The 15,666-nt window shown below is 43.4% G+C and overlaps 1 long non-coding RNA gene across 3 annotated transcripts in view; it reads right to left on the bottom strand.

The window, feature by feature from the left end:
• LOC111093096 overlaps positions 1-15,666 on the bottom strand; it is a 54,104-nt gene that overhangs the window by 34,697 nt on the left and 3,741 nt on the right. The gene's annotated exons all lie outside the window — the stretch shown is intronic.

Here is a 15,666-nt window from a genome sequence, read left to right as displayed (position 1 = left end):
ACCCATGCCCAACCTCTCTTCTTTGTCCCCTGAGTCCTCCTCCTGGAAAGTCATTCTCTCCATTCCCTCCTCTATTCAAATTCGATCCATCCTTTAAGGTCCAACTCAAAACCCAGTTCCTTCCTGTGGCTACCCCTGCCCACTCCTGTCCGCAGTTACTGCTTCCTTCCAGTTTCCTCTGCTGATGATAATGATAGTGGGCACAGAGAGCCACCTGTCTGAGGAGCTGGTCAATGTCTGTCCGCACACCTGCTTCTGCCGTCTTCACCTTGCACCTGAGGGCAGAGTTGGTATCTTCTACATCCTCCTGAATGACACAGCATAGTGTCATCATGTCACAGTGATGTGTAGCAGGACCAGACTTGTGTTCCAATCCTAATCTGTCACTTTCCCACTGGTTGTAGGGCCTTAGCAGGTGACCCGACCTCTTTCCAAGTCTCCCTCAGCTGAAAAACAGGGGTGATAGTGGCCACAGAGAGCTGTTGTGGGGATTAAATGATAATGTGTGCAAATGGCTTTGCACAGTCCCTAGCACCCATCTACATTCAATAAAAGGTAGAGATAATTTTAGTCCCTGGCACCCTGCAGTCCCAATATTACTTATGCAGCCCTGTTCATTTGCATAGCCAAACAGTAATTCCATGGACTGTGATATTTTACTATAGGTATATCTGCTTTCAGAACAGTTCTCTTTTTCCAACTTTCCATTTTTATAAATCACACCACTCTTCCAAGGCTCCAAGATTCAAATGTTGGCAGTGGACTCAGCTTTTCCTGCTCTTTCATGGGCCAAACCTGTTGGCACTTAACCATGGGCTGTCTCTAACTGTTCTATCTTGACTTCCCATTGGGACTATAAATGCTTTAAGAACAGGAACTTGCTTATACTGCCTTGGTATCTATTACACTGGCAAAGAGCAGGGACTCAATATATATTTGTATTCTGACAAGATGCTATCAATGAATTAATTTACAGAGGCAGGTATAAAGGAGAAACTAGGAGAATTTGAAACAAGGATAAGATATTCTGTGATTATGTTTTATTCTTTCCCCTTCTCTACTCCCTGAATTCCTCCTATTCATTCCTTTCTTTTTAGAATGATTTTATTTTTAAAGTAATCTCTCCATCCCATGTGGGGCTAGAACCTACAACCCTGAGATCAAGAACCCTTCCCATTGAGCCAGCCGGGCACCACACACACACACCTACTTATTCCTTAAGGCCCAAATCAATGTCTTCCTGAGATCTGCCATAAGAATTATTTCCTTGGGATCCCTAGGTGGCTCAGCAGTTTAGCGCCTGTCTTCGGCCCAGGGCATGATCCTGGAGTCCCGGGATCAAGTCCCACATCGGGCTCCCTGCATGGAGCTTGCTTCTCCCTCTGCCTGTGTCTCTGCCTCTCTCTGTGTCTCTCATGAATAAATAATAAAAAAAGAATTATTTCCTTTCTTTCTTTACTTATATTACATATTTAATAATATAGAGTTTTTACCAATTTTTTAATTTAATATTTAATTGAAAAAAATGAAAATAATACAGAAAGATACAAAGTGAAGATGAAATTTTTTTCTTGTATTCCCTCTTGCCAAAGGTAACAACTGGAAACACTTTGTGGAGTAGCCCTCCAGATCTTTTCCTGTTGCATTAAGAATTAATATCCTATCCTAAGACAGAATATGAAAATAATCTTTTAAAAATAATTGTGTTTCGGGCGCCTGGGTGACTCAGTCAGTTAAGCATCCAACTCTTGATTTTGGCTCAGATCATGATCTCAGGCTAATTGGATTGGGCCACATTGGGCTCCATGCTCAGTGGGGAGTCTGCTCAAGATTCTCTCCCTCCCTCTGCCCCTCTCCCCCTTAAATAAATACATAAATCTTTAAAATAATTATGTTTCTCTAAGATTTTGTATGCCCCTCTAAATGGCCACTTTATAGGCCACATGGGAGGGAGCTTAAAATAAATTCAGCTTGTGAAATAAAACAGTAAATGTCTCATTTGTCCCCAGCACTTTGACAATTCTATTTCAGAGCACCTAGCACACTCCTCCCAGCTAACTTATACACTGGGGCAGCAGCTGACATCCATTTTGATATTCCCAATACCTAATTTGCACGTAGTAAGTACAAATAAACATTTAGTGGAAGAATGACTGAACTTTCATCTCCCATCCTTCTTAATACGTTTTTTGGCTTGCTTTGTTTTATTATTTTTAAGATTTTGTTTATTTATTCATGAGAGACAGAGAGAGAGAGGCAGAGACAGAGACAGAGGCAGAGGGAGAAGCAGGCTCCTTTCAGGGACCCCGATGTGGGACTCAATCCCAGATCCCAGGATCATGCCCTGAGCCGAAGGCAGATGCTCAACCGCTGAGCCGCCCAGGCATCCCTATTTTTTTTTTTTTAATAATAAGCAGATTTACTTTGAAAATTTTGCATCTCACCCTTGAACGATTGATCCATCAGAGTCTCAGCAGGAAATGAAAACAGTTTCAGATGGTTCCAGAAACGTTAATGAAGGGACTATTCATGAAATGTGGGTACAGTTGAAGGAAACAAAAAGAGAGGTCGAAGTAACCAGAAGCTGGCAACAGCAGCAAGTTATTATCATGCTTGGTCCAAAAGATAAGGGGAAGGAAATGGGAGTTTTGTGAACCCGGTGAGGTCCTGAGCTATGGAAGAGGGGCTGCTGACAGGAGCTGTTGCTTGGAAGAAAAGCAGTCACTGCCAGAAAATAAGAATATCCAGCACAGAGCAGAGGAAGACCCCAAATTCTCTCTCCTCCTGCACACCAGTCTCTTGCCAGTACCTCCCATTGGTAGAACCCAAGTGAGCAATGAGTCCAGGTGATACAGTCCATGGAGCTTAGCTTCCTGGGCCATAGGACAAACAAAGGCAGAGAATAGATCAGGGTGGGCTACACAGGAGAGGCACCAAATCCATCAGTTAACAACCACCCTGTGGTCAAGTGAAGTCACCTCGGTTATTCCTCCATCTAGAACCTAAATTGTAAAGGTACCACCACCAGTGTTTTTCATGCCAGATAGTAAGGAAGTGGGGGAGAAGGAGAAACAATCAATGAATAGAAGATACTCAGAGTAGCTACAGATCCTACCTCAGCAGGTAGCCGGGAGGCTAAGTGGTACTCATGGGTGCCTCCTTCTGTCATCCATTCCATGTTGCTTACTTCTGCAAGCATATTGGCTGGAGGGGATTCTTTGCTTGGTGGGATGACCTAAACCTCCCTTTCCACAGGATTCAAGCCGTTAGCATTCCCATCTTTACTACTTTGCTACAATTTTACATTGATGGAAGTACTAGGAGGTACCCTAGTGAATCCACTGGGAACGGACAGGGTTCTCCTTGCCCCTGTTGATAGCAGCAACCTAATTTTCATTTGATAATCAGGATCAGTCACCCTAGCCAATATTGTAAACCTCCTTTCTTTCTTTTCTTTTCTTTTAAGATTTTATCTATTTATTTGAGAGACAGAGTGAGTGAGAGAGAGAGAGCATACATGAGTAGGGGCAGAGGGAGAGGGAGAAGCAGACTCCCCTGCTGAGTAGGGAGCTTGACATGGGGCTTGATCTCAGGACCCTGGGATCATGACCTGAGCCAAAGACAGGCTCTTAACCAACTGAGCCACCCAGACTCCCCTGTAAACCTCTTTTCTTCCATTGGCTGAATAGCATGAGGAGCCCTAAATGACCAGGGAAAAGTCTCAGCTTCCAATATAATGGAACCAGGTTAATGTCTGTGTTCCCTGATGGAAGCATTCTTTGGGAAAGAGCCTCCAAACTCACTGAACCCAAAGTTGCAGGGACAAAAAATAAAAAAATTCTATGGATGAGTTATTAAGTATAAATAAGTGAAAGCTCACTCTCACTTCCATTCTGGACCTTTGGATTCTGGCCATGAAGAAGATAGCACCGTATATTAGTTGCTCGTTTAAGGCATGAACCACTTCCTTTGAAATCATCCTAACTTTGCAGGTTGCTGTCTCCTAGATGGCATTCCCAGAAATCACCTGGGTGTGATTTACTAAACTATTTCTATGCCATCCAGAATTTGTCTTAAGGTGTGATATTTGTCTTAAGGTGTGAATTGGAAGTTTTTGCTTGTGTCTTCCCATCTCTCAATGAAAGGGATATTTTGGTTATTTGGGAAGACCTTGTATTTTCATCACTAAAACAAACAAAACCAAGAAAATAAACACTTTTGTTCTACAATGATCTTTTTAGATTCCACAGGCAGACCCAACTTGGCTTCTGCCATGCTATTCAATGCCTAATCTCAACTCTTGTTTTCTCACCCCATCTACTAGAGAACAAGTCATCTATATCAGCCATTTTCACAGAGATGTTTTACTTTCATTTTTTAAAATTATTTGAGAGAGAGCACACGTGCGTGCACAAGTCAGGGAGGGGCAGAGGTGGGGGCGGGAGAAGCAGACTCCCCACTGAGTATGGAGCCCAACCAGGGGACATTGACCTGAGTCAAAGTTAGACACTTAACCAACTGAGCCATCCAGGTACCCCCACAGAGATGTTTTAGATCTCTTATTAAAAACCATTTCTGGGGATCCCTGGGTGGCGCAGTGGTTTGGCGCCTGCCTTTGGCCCAGGGCGCGATCCTGAAGACCCAGGATCGAATCCCACGTCGGGCTCCCGGTGCATGGAACCTGCTTCTCCTTCTGCCTGTGTCTCTGCCTCTCTCTCTCTCTCTGTGTGACTATCATAAATAAAAATAAAAATTAAAAAAAAAAACATTTCTGGGGCACCTAGGTAGCTCAGTCAGTTGGATGTCTCTCTTCTGCTTGGGTCATTATCCCGGGGTCCTGGGATTGAGCCCTGAGAGTCGGGCTCCCTGTTCATCAGGGAGCCCCGCTTTTCCCTCTCCAGCTCCCTCTGCTTATGCACTCTCTAATAAAATATTTTTTATTTATTTTTTTTTAAATTTTTATTTATTTATGATAGTCACAGAGAGAGAGAGAGAGAGGCAGAGACACAGGCAGAGGGAGAAGCAGGCTCCATGCACCGGGAGCCTGATGTGGGATTCGATCCTGGGTCTCCAGGATCGCGCCCTGGGCCAAAGGCAGGCGCCAAACCGCTGCGCCACCCAGGGATCCCTAATAAAATATTTTTTAAAAGAAGAACCATTGCTAATGACAAGCTGGTAATTCTGTGACATTCATAAAGAATGATATGCTCTGTAACACATCAAGAAAGTGTCAAGTGGGCCCAGTGTTGAAGTAAAAAAAAAGAGAGAGAGATAATGACCCCTAGTGCTTCCTGTTTCATATTTTGATCTGATAAACTGAAAAGCAGTTTGGGATGAAAGGAGAGTCTGATTTGCTCAAAATTGTAGGAGAAAGACTTTCATTATAATAATCATTTTCATACATTTAAATAAATATCTATTTCTTAGAGCCAATCTCTATACCGAGTTGTAGTCTGAGAGCTTGGACTCCAAAATTGGACAATCCCAAGTTCCAAACTTTAACTCACCACTTTTGTGATCTGTACAAGTTATTTAAACTCTGAGGCTCAGTTTCTTCCTCCCTGAGCATAACTATAGTCCTTTCTCTTAGTCTTAAAGGCTTACACAGAACCTGACATATATTAAATCCTTTTTTTAAAAAAAGTAATTGTGATTTGCAGTAGTAATATACTAGACATTATAGGTGTTGGGCTCTAAGGCGAATGAAAGATTTTTGAAGTCTCTGCAACAGGGAGACTTACCAACAGGAAAAGACTCCAACTTTAGTTTCCTTTAGACTGTTTTTTTAGAGGGTTAGTCATTCTTCCTCCCTCGTCCTGCTCTCCCCTGCCAAAGACTTGATAAACTTTAAGAAAGCAAGCACAATTACTTACCATGAGCTTATCATAGAAACTTAATATTATAATAGTTTTAAATTAAAATTAAAACTAAAAAAAATAATAGTTGAAAACTAATTTGCTTAGGTTAACTTAATGATGCAAAGAAATTCCGTTGTTTTTTTTTTTTAAGATTTATTTATTTATTCATGAGAGACAGAGACTGAGAGTGAGGCAGAGACATAGGCAGAGGGAGAAGCAGGCTCCTCACAGGGAGCCTGATGCAGAACTCGATCCAGGATCCCAGGATAACGACCTGAGCTGAAGGCAGGTGCCCAACTGCTGAGCCACCCAGGCATCCCAGAAATTCTGTTGTTATGGGTTGTTAATATCTTGTCTATAAATGTTTGTGTTCATAAATATCTCAAACGATTGTATTGATACCATCATATAATTACTGAATTCAATATAATCATGCCTGGGGCACCTGGCTGGCTCAGTCAGTGGAGCATGCCACTCTTGATCTCAGGGGTCATGAGTTCAAGTCCCACATTGGGTGTTGAGATTGCCTAAATAAATACTTTAAAAAAAAAGAAGTATCCAATATAATTATGCCCAATTTTATAGAACTAGAGGACAAAATTTACCTATTTATATCACTTATTATTTATATTTATTTATATCACTTTATTATTATTACCAATTTATATAGGGGTTTGTGGTTATATCCTTGTAATTAAATCCCTAAATTGGTCCCACTTGCAATGTATTGCTTAAAAATTTGGGTTGAGTCTAACTGCCTGGGTTCAAATCCCTGGTAACCTGGAGAAAGTGATATAACCTTCCTGTGCTTGTACTTTTTCAACCATAGTGTAAGAATAACAGCACCAGCTTCATAGGACTGTTGTGAGAATTATATAAATTGAACACATGGAGATGTTGACTATTATTGGTTTTCTGTGATTCCAAGTTCCTAGTAAGGACTGAATCGTGGAGAGAAGTAGGACCAGCTTCTCCTATCAAAAAAGATTTGACTGGCGCTTGCGTGGTACAGTTGGTTGAGCATCTGACTCTTGGTTTCAGCTCAGGTCTCCTCCCACTCGTGCTCATATTCTCTCGTTCTCTCTGTCTCTCTCAAATAAATACATAAATCTTTAAAAGAAAAAAGGTGGGGTGGTTAAGTCGGTTAAGTATCTGCCTTTAGCTCAGGTCATGATCCCAGAGTCTCTAGATAGAGCCCTGTGTTGGAGGGCAGGAGTGTTTGTGTGTGTATGGGGGGCGGAGGGTGTTCCTGCACAGCAGGGAGTCTGCTTCTCCCTCTGCCCCTCACCCTGTTCGTGCTCTCTCTCGCTCTCTCAAATAAATAAAATCGGTTTAAAAAAAAAAAAAAGTATCTGAAAAGTCCTAAGTGCTCTAGTGATCTTGCCTCAGGAAAAAATCTGACCCCACAGGTAGTGAACCATTATCCAAAGAAATGCAGACTAACTATGCCAGTCAGGAATCCATTTTTCTTTTTAAAGATTTTATTTATTTATTCATAGAGACACAACACAGTTAGAGAGAGAGGCAGAGACACAGGCAGAGGGAGAAGCAGGCTCCATGCAGGGAGCCCGGTCTCCAGGATCACACCCTGGGCTGCAGGCGGTGCTAAACCGCTGCGCCACCGGGGCTGCCCCAGTCAGGAATCCATTTTAAGCACAACCACCCTAGAGGTTAGGGACAAACCTAGCAAGTCACCTTATTGGAGCATAGAATCAACTGACTGGTCCTATCCTTCAACTAATAGAATTTTTCAGGAATCTATAAGAAAGATTAAAGCAGGGGCACCTGGGTGGTTCAGTTGGTTAAGTGTCTGCCTTCAGCTCAGGTCATGATCTGGGAGTCCTGGGATCCACCCTGCATTGGGCTCTTTCCCTCTTCCTCTGCCTGCTGCACCACCTGCTTGTGCTCACTCTCTTTCTCTCTCTCTGTCAAATAAATAAATAAAATCTTAAAAAAAGAAAAGAAAAGAAAAAAAGCTTAAACCAGGGGCGCCTGGCAGGCTCAGTTGGTAGTGTGTGACTCTTGATCTTAGGGTTGTGAGTTCAAGCCCATTGGGCGCAGACCCTACTTAAAACAAAACAAAACAAAACAACAACAACAAAAAAAACAGGCCCCAAGCCACTGTCCCCCTGGGCTGTGGCCTCATGGATGGTAGGATCTAAGTTGTCTCAAGCAGTTTCCCAAGTAGGGTCTTTTCCATTACTCAGAGAGTAGTGATTTTTCCCTCCACAGCCACTTCTCATCTAGCTAGGGGAAAACAGAGGTGTTCATCCAGGATGCTTTGTGCTTTTCGACACTAGGTATAATATCAGGTTCAAAGTTACAGCTCAATAGATTATTATTAAAACTAATCCAAGGAGATTAGGGAGAGGCAGTTGAGAGTTGGGCAGGCCCCTGAACTATGTCATTCTGTGCTGAAAAACCTTTCCCACACAAATTCAAAAAGCTTATATTTAAAAATAAAAGCAGACAACTTAAGACTGATTTCTTTAACAGAAGACATATGTCTAAGACCTGGCCATGCTGTACTCTCTGCGGGTCCTCAAACTCACTAAGTTCTCACTCCCCTCTAAGCCTCTCAGTGCCTGGGATGACCTTCCTCAGCCCTTCACCGAGCTGATTTGATTCCTGAGGTCCTTCGAGTTCACCTTAAATGACACCTCCTCCAAGAAGCATTCCTTAACCTCTCAGACAAAGGACCCCCCTCTGTGTTATCATGGCACCTTGTACTTACCCCATTCTAGCATTTACTGATAGACAATCCCCAGTTTTCTTGTCTGTCCTGCACTGTCGTCAGCAACTTGAGGACAGAAACTTACATCTTATTCACCAATATATCCCTATAGCATCTAGCACAGTTCCTGGCATATAGCAGATGCACGAAAAATATTTGTTGAATATTTTACTGTAACAGCTTCCTAATTGGTCTTTCTTTGTACTTCTGTTCTCTCCCATCCTGCACATCACTTTTCCACAAAAGTCAGGAAAAGGGGATCCCTGGGTGGCTCAGCGGTTTAGTGCCTGCCTTCGGCCCGGGAAGTGATCCTGGAGTCCTGGGATCGAGTCCGACATCGGGCTCCTTGCGTGGAGCCTGCTTCTCCCTCTGCCTGTGTCTCTGCTTCTCTCTCTCTCTCTCTCATAAATGAATAAATAAAAGCTTTTTAAAAAGTCAGAAAAAACTTGGTGCCACAGCCCTCATGGTTATATAGGATTCTGAACCCACCACCTCACCCATCTCACTTCTATGGCTAATCCCCATGCTCACTTTATTCTCCAGCCAAATGGCCTTCTTCTGTTTCTAGAATTCAATCAGTTCCCATCTCAAAGCCCCTGCACTTGCTGTTCCTTTTTTCCAGAATCTCCTTCCTTCAGCATTTGCCATGGCCAGCTTCTTCCCCCTCATCAGGACCCTCTCAGAGACCTTCCCCACCTAAAGTATCCAACCCCACCCCTTCTTGGTCACTCTATCAAAGTATCTGGTTTCATTTTCTTTTCTTTTTTTTTGGGGGGGGGGGTCTTTTTTTAAAAAAAGATTTTATTCATTTATTCATGAGAGACTAAGAGAGAGAGAGGCAGAGACACAGGCAGAGGGAGAGGCAGGCTCCATGCAGGATGCTCAATGTGGAACTTGATCCTGGGTCTCCAGGATCACACCCTGGGCTGAAGGTGGCGCTAAACCGCTGAGCCACCCGGGCTGCCCCATGGCGGAGGGGGTGGGGCGGGGGTTGTTTTCAAGTAATACCTACACTCAATGTAGGGCTCAAACTTACGACCCCAAGATCAGGAGTCACATGCTCCGCTGAATAAGCTAGCCAGGCACCCCTGGTTTCATTGTCTTCCTGAAACTTATTCTGACCTTGTTTATTTGGTAATTATCTGCCTCTCCACTTTACAAAGTACCACAAAAGCTGGGACCTGCCTATCTTGTTCACCACTTCCCTCAATGCCCAGAACAATGCTTAGCATCTATTAGGTAGGTATTTAATAAATATTTATTGAATGGATGAATGCATGCATACATAAATGAAACAAGTGCTGTCCTTGAAGGAGTTGCTTTGGGTGGGTGTGTCTACCCTTGTTCTGACAGTCATCATCGCTCAAAAGTATTTGGGGATGTCATCTTTTAGAATTGATTTCACGATCACTTTAAAGGTTACTCAAGAAAATCAGATTCACTACTTTGTCATCACACCTTTTTCTTTAAAAAATATTTCTCCTGGGTGGCTCTGTCAGTTGAGCGTCTGCTTTCAGCTTAGGTCATGATCTCTGGGTCCTGGGATGGAGCCCCACATCAGGCTCTCTGCTCAGCGGGGAGCCGGCTTCTCCCACTCCCTCTGTGATCTCTCTCATTCTCTCTCAAATAAATAAATAAAATCTTTTTGGGCAGCCCTGGTGGCTCAGTGGGTTTAGCGCCACCTTCAGTCCAGGGTGTGATCCTGGGGACCCGGGATCGAGTCCCATATCAGGCTCCCTGCATGGAGCCTGCTTCTCCCTCTGCCTGTGTCTCTGCATCTCTCTCTGTGTGTCTCTAAAAATAAATAAAATGTTTAAAAAATAAATAAAATCTTTAAAAAAAATCCTCCCCAACTTGATATCTTTTCTTTTCTTTTTTTAAAGCAAGCTCCATGCCCAGCACGGGGCTTGAACTCATGACCATGAAATCAAGAGTTGCCTGCTCTACTGATTGAGCCAGCCAGGTGCCCGTAACTTGATTTCTGGCTTATTCACTAACTTTGGCTCTGAATTATTTGTTTCCTCAAATTAACTTCAACTTCAAGAATAAAAACTTGTCACCTTTGATAACAGTCTGAAGAATGGACTTTAGGCTCTGAAGACAATTTTGAAAAGAGGAATTCAAAACCTCTCATTTCAATGTGTAAGTTCTGAACTGTTGTGTTGATTTCAGATGAGATCGCGGGTGTTCAGGGTCGTATGGCCGTAGACAGTTGTTGATTTCAAACGATGCCCTTATTTTATAGTGAAACTCTTTATACTGGGACAATAGTATTTTCACCCCCTGGATTTGTTTTTCATTTTAGTTATTTTTGAAACAGTTCCATTTTAAAGATTTATTTATTGTTTGAGAAAGAGAGCAAGCATGCACGCATAAATGTGGGGGCAAGGGGACAGAGAGAGAGAGAGAGAATCTCAAGCAGACTCCCCACTGAATGCAGAGCCCTTGTCAGGGCTCAAACACATACCCTGAGATCAAGACCTGAGCCGAAATCAAGAGTTGGATACTCAATCAATTGAGCCACCCAAGCCCCCTAAAACAGTTCCATTTTAAAGAATTTATTTCTAGAAAAAAATCCAATGGTTTTTAGATTCACAGGAAACCTAGGGTCTAAATAATATGCTTCCTTCTCTTCTATAAAAGTCACTCCAACCCAATACTTCATTATTCCTTAAATATTCTCACCATTCCTTCCTGTTCTTTCTTCTGACTAGAATGGATCTTTCATGCTTCAACCCAAGCCCTAGCAACACTGTAAGCTTCTTTTCAGGCCCAACTCAAATGATTGGCTTCCAGATGTTAGACTCCTGTCAGAATTAATTCCTTCATCCTCTGATCTCCCAAACCACCACCTGGATGTAAGCTCTGAGTCAGAGGCGTATCTGTCTTCTTCAAAATTATATCTCAGCACCAAGCATGGTGTCTAGCAAATGGCAGGTGCTCAAAATATATCTATTGAATGAACAACTGCTTCTCTATTCTATTATCCAGCATGTAATATTTAGTTATTTATCTTTCTCCCCCACAAGACTATCAATTTCTTCAACAGTAAGAACTATAGTCTTATTCATCTTTTATCTCTCTGTGACATGGACAGGGCATAGGTGAGCCCAGAAGTTAGCATTTATCTTGCTAAAATTCCAAGATTTCCATTAATTTACACTCAGATCAGCTAGGATCAAAGTAGATTTCCTGGTTTGTTTTTTTTTTTTTTTTTTTTTTTAAAGATTTTATTTATTTATTCATGATAGTCACAGAGAGAGAGAGAGAGAGAGAGAGGCAGAGACACAGGCAGAGGGAGAAGCAGGCTCCATGCACCGGGAGCCCGACGTGGGATTCGATCCCGGGTCTCCAGGATCACGCCCCGGGCCAAAGGCAGGCGCCAAACCGCTGCGCCACCCAGGGATCCCTCCTGGTTTGTTTTTATCTTCTCTTTACTTTAGTCCAATAAAAGCTGCCGATGGCGGAAGAGAGTCTCTAGGTTCTGAAGCTTCTTTCCCTCCCCCATCCCAAGCCTAGGCCAGACTGACTGGGTCCAGATGTAATGTCCCTTAGATCTAGGGGTCTCCAGCTCCTACATGAACTTCATTCTCTTCTTTGGTTCCTCAGTTCCACGGCCCTTCCCCACCTGCTCCAACCAATGGTTCTCTCTAGAAAAGGGTCACTAACTCAAATGCTTGAGTCTGGTTGGTAGTAAAAATGTCTAGGGAGTTAGAGGCAGTTCCCTCTAAAGGCAGAAACTAATTATTCTTTGAAGGAATATGAACCCAGGGTTCCTAGAACGTCTGATGTTTCAAGAAAACTAGAAATCCAGAAATTATTTTTATTTTTTTCATAAATTATTTTTAAATGTGAACTCTCCCAATGTTTAAGTACCAGCAACTATTTCATTTTTAAAAATTAGGCAAGCCAATTAAAACATATGCACGCACAAAAAAACAAAAACAGGGGCAGCCCCAGTGGCCCAGCGGTTTAGCGCCGCCTGCAGCCCCGGGTGTGATCCTGGAGACCCGGGATCGAGTTCCATGTCAGCTCCCTGCATGGAGCCTGCTTCTCTCTCTGCCTGTGTCTCTGCCTCTCTTTCGCTCTCTCTGAATAAATAAATAAATAAATCTTTAAAAAAAAAAAAAACATATGCACAGGGCAAAGCTGGCCTGTGACCACTGGTTTCCTTTTCTTTTTCTTTTTTAAATTTTTATTTATTTATGATAGTCACACAGAGAGAGAGAGAGAGGCAGAGCCACAGGGAGAGGGAGAAGCAGGCTCCATGCACCGGGAGCCCGACGTGGGATTCGATCCCGGGTCTCCAGGATCATGCCCTGGGCCAAAGGCAGGCGCCAAACCGCTGCGCCACCCAGGGATCCCCTGGTTTCCTTTTCTACTCTAGATCTGTGACTGTGTCACCTCACTGCTCCCCAAGGGCATCCTATTTCCTTACTTGAGCTTTGAAACACAGACTACCTCCTGAGCCTCATCTCCTGCCATTCTCCAGCACACTTCCCCTCCTCTAATCTAAGTCATATGACATGACTTGTCAAACCAGGGACCCATACAATGTTTTGTAATGTTTAAATGTAATTTTTATTTATTTTATTTATTTATTCATGAGAGACATACACAGAGAGAGAGAAAGGCACAGACACAGGCAGAGGAAGAAGCAGGCTCCATTCCATGCAAGGAGCCTGACATGGGACTCGATCCCGGGTCTCCAGGACCACACCAGGGACTGAAGGTGGCGCTAAGCCACTGAGCCACCGGGCTGCCCTAATGTAATGTTTTAATGCCTCTGCATGTGCTATTCCTATTTCTATTCATTGAGCCAACAAATCTTTGTTGAGCAGACAGTCCAGCCCTGCACTCTGCTGGGTGCTAAGACATAACCCTAAACACCACTGGCAAAGTTCCTGACCTCCTGGGGCTTACATTCAAGTGGCAGAAGCAGATGTTACTCAAACAATAATGCAAAGTAAATTTAAAATGTGATAGGTTTTAAAATAAGCCATAAGAACATATAACAAGAATTAACCTGACCTGCTTTGGGGATCTGGGAAAGATTCCCTAAAGAAGTGACATTTTGGGGCCACCTGGTTGGCTCAGTCAGTGGAGCACGTGACTCTTGATCTTGGGGTTGTGAGTTTGAGCCCCACAGTGGGTGTAGAGATTACTTAAAAATAAACTCTTTTTAAAAAGTGACATTTTAATACATCTGAAATTACAGTGACAGTATCTAAGGAAAATACGTGGTGGGGAAGGGAGGGGTAAAGTGATCAGAATTTTAGGGTAGGGAACCAGAAAGTGTGCAGTTTGGAGGAGGCAGGAATCTGCCTTCTTTGAGGAACTGAAAAAGGCCAGTGCTGCTAAGTACAGGAACTGAGGAGAAAGACCTGAGTTGAGGCAAGAAGGCCAGGCGGGGCTTACCATGTGAGCAGGGTGAGTCAGGCATCTTCAGGGTTCTGGTCTTTAATCCTGAGGGCAATGGGAAGTCAGTGAAAAGGTTTTATGAGGGCTACGTGCGAGAGATAGAGAGGAGAGAGCAGGAGAGGCAGAGAGACAGTGACAGGAACAGAGACAGACACAGAGAAACAGGCAGGCAGGCAGACATGATCAAATCTGCATTTTGAAAATATGCTGGCTTTTGGGTAGAGAATAGAGAAAGGATGCAGTAGTAGGAATAGAAGTAGGGGACCAGTCCAGGGATGGCAGAAGTTCAAGTGAGGCATTATAGCACCTCTGATGGAGGCAGAGGCTGTGGAGATAGGGAAACATTCATGGGATTTGCAATATTTATGCAGTAAACAATAGGATTTAGGCATGGATTGTATAGTTGGCAGTGAGGCAGTGGAGAGCAGTTAAAGAGGACTCCCAGACTTCCAGCTGTCCAATGAGTTAGGGGTGCTCTTCCCTAAGACAGGGGACACTGGAGGAGGAGCAGGTTGGTGGTGAAGGTAATGGAGAGAATGGGAGTTTAATTATTTTGCAGATATTTACTTGGTCAGCATACATTTATTGAATGTATGAAGCTGCTCTGTTCCAGCCTCTGTCTGTGTATACAAAGACAGAAGTGTTTCCTGCCCATGAGCTGCTCACCATCCAGTTGGGGAGACAAACAGAAAAGATGATTATAATCCAAATATCATGTAGGCCTCCTAAGCCTGTGGACAGAAACAAAATCACATGAACACTAATTCATCATCCCGAGTTCCAGTTGTTGGCCCTGCAAAGTCCCCTTTGAGTATTTTTGGGACACTTCTAGGGACTTTTGACAAGTGGCTGTCAGACAAAGCAGTAGGTTGTCACTGGCCACACCAACCCTGCTCTGATCCCCACTGTCCCTACCAAAGGCACCTTCTGTGAGAATGCAAAAAGCACCCTGGGACTAGAATGAGGCAAGCAAGGAGCATAGCCTTGAGAAGGAATCCCTCCTTAAATGTTGCTTGCCCTGATGCTCTCGAGGTGCTGGAGAGGCCTGGGTCCTGAAAAAGGAGCTTCTTCCAAGCTCTGAGCTCTGTTACATCATCTGGGCCATGAAGCAGTGCTGCTAAGGGCTGCAGTTGGAATGCTTCTGGGGACACATGGAGTTAGAGGAGTCTCTGACACAGCTAAACATGGGTATAAAGAGGGGTGCAATTGGCTATCTAGATTTGGAACTCAGAAGTTTGGGCTAGAGATCTACATTCCCGAGCCATGAACATGGAAAATGGAGAATAGGCACAGGAACCACACTCTGCTGAACAACCAATATTCATTCATTCATTCATTCATTCATTCATTCATTCATTCATAACAACCAATATTTAAATGGCCTGCCCCCACTCCACCTGGCAACTTCCCAAAGATCCAACTTCCTTAATTCATGTCCCTGGTTGGTCAGTCACTCTTTCCTGTGCATTCCTACGGCTCTTTGTAGTCCTCTACTATAACACTTTTCACTCTACATGGTTAACTCTTAGCTTGTATATTTGTCTCCTTCACTCAGCAGTGAGCTCCTTGAGGGTATGGACTCTTTTTTTTTAAGATTTTATTTATTCATGAGAGACACACACACACAGAGGCAGAGACACAGGCAGAGGGAGA

Source organism: Canis lupus, chromosome 2 (assembly GCF_011100685.1).
Source record: "Canis lupus familiaris isolate Mischka breed German Shepherd chromosome 2, alternate assembly UU_Cfam_GSD_1.0, whole genome shotgun sequence".
Classification (NCBI taxonomy): domain Eukaryota; kingdom Metazoa; phylum Chordata; class Mammalia; order Carnivora; family Canidae; genus Canis; species Canis lupus.
The sequence above is the reverse complement of the archived record's forward strand: the minus strand, read 5'-3'. Positions and strand labels throughout refer to the sequence as shown.